The sequence below is a fragment of the Nylanderia fulva genome, unplaced genomic scaffold (assembly GCF_048542155.1).
Source record: "Nylanderia fulva isolate GAGA-0341 unplaced genomic scaffold, ASM4854215v1 Scaffold67, whole genome shotgun sequence".
In the NCBI taxonomy this organism is placed as follows: domain Eukaryota; kingdom Metazoa; phylum Arthropoda; class Insecta; order Hymenoptera; family Formicidae; genus Nylanderia; species Nylanderia fulva.
In genome coordinates, this window is record NW_028190775.1 from 312,071 (window position 1) to 313,747 (window position 1,677).

A 1,677-nucleotide genomic window follows, 5' to 3' on the forward strand; every position below is an offset into this window, starting at 1 on the left:
AGCGTAATATATACACGATGGCAATGGCAGTGGATTGATGTTTGATAGTGGCAGTAGATTGGTGTTTAAAGTTTCGGAGAGCTGACAGCGGCCGTCGCCGCGCCGTCAAGAAAATTCTCGGTCGCGTTTGCGAGGCCAGGGACATCGAATAATTTATGTTACTTATATATGTGAATAATTTATAATATGTAGCTAGTACTACTTCCTAAATTTCCTCCTCGTGTATCCCTGTCTCAATATCTTCACTGATCACTTGCCTTCGGCGTAATTTTTTAAATAAAAGATAAAAAAGTGACCAATAAAAAGGAAGATGCAAGAAAAGAAAAGGATTTTATTAATTACTTCTTGAATATATAATAATAACAAAAACATTTTTATTATGAATAAATTTATACACACTATCGACGGCGCGACACCGTAACTATGACTGATTCGTGAAGGACTTGCCGAGAACGGCAGGCAACTGATTTGTCCGACGCAAGCGCAGACATCCCAGTGAGCATTATTGATAGGATGAAATCTTTAAGAGGACTTTCTGAAGACCTAAATTAGTTTTTCTTAGAAATAATATCAATAATATAAAAACAGTTAATCTCGGCTCGAATTATTGTGTTACAATAAAAATAAAATCTCAACGGCAATCGGAGCCTGTGCGGACGACATGCACAAAATTAATAAATTAAAATGAGATCTCAAATCAAACTCATTTATTAAATTCTAAACGTTTCGACCCACTTCGGGTCTTCTTCAGTAGCTGCAAAATACAAAGAAACAAAAATAAAAGATAATCGGTACAAACAGAAAATTATAAAACTCATATACATACAATCCGCAAATAAATTAAATATCATTCTCCTCCCTATTCAAACCGTCCGGCCGTCGGAGCGTCTCCCTAACGGTGACCATCGTCAGGAAGGAAGCAGAGCAGTGACTCCCTTACCAACACTAATCAACATAGTATAGATTAAACGTAGAAAAAATTAAATTTTGAATCGCAGCATCCTCTCTGTCATAAAAAGGGCACCATTATCAGCCTCATTGATAGAGTTTTTTGGCTATCTCATCCGAAATTCCATAAAGGTAACTTTGAGTCTATGATTGGAGTTCTCTTGTCTAATAATTATCCTCTCAATTTGATATTTCAAACATTACAAGCGCGGTTAAAAAAGTTGTCATCAAAAACTCCAATCATAGACTCAAAGTTACCTTTATGGAATTTCGGATGAGATAGCCAAAAAACTCTATCAATGAGGCTGATAATGGTGCCCTTTTTATGACAGAGAGGATGCTGCGATTCAAAATTTAATTTTTTCTACGTTTAATCTATACTATGTTGATTAGTGTTGGTAAGGGAGTCACTGCTCTGCTTCCTTCCTGACGATGGTCACCGTTAGGGAGACGCTCCGACGGCCGGACGGTTTGAATAGGGAGGAGAATGATATTTAATTTATTTGCGGATTGTATGTATATGAGTTTTATAATTTTCTGTTTGTACCAATTATCTTTTATTTTTGTTTCTTTGTATTTTGCAGCTACTGAAGAAGACCCGAAGTGGGTCGAAACGTTTAGAATTTAATAAATGAGTTTGATTTGAGATCTCATTTTAATTTATTAATTTTGTGCATGTCGTCCGCACAGGCTCCGATTGCCGTTGAGATTTTATTTTTAATATCAATA

At 36.0% G+C, this 1,677-nt stretch overlaps 1 long non-coding RNA gene across 1 annotated transcript; it reads right to left on the bottom strand.

Annotated features, from left to right (window-relative positions):
• Window positions 1–692: 692 nt before the first annotated feature.
• LOC146720550 (uncharacterized) lies at window positions 693–968 on the bottom strand. Its single transcript, XR_014926027.1, has 2 exons — window positions 827–968; window positions 693–754 (listed from the first exon to the last, which is right to left on the bottom strand). It is a non-coding gene; the product is annotated as an uncharacterized LOC146720550 (long non-coding RNA).
• Between the last annotated feature and the right edge of the window lie 709 nt (window positions 969–1,677).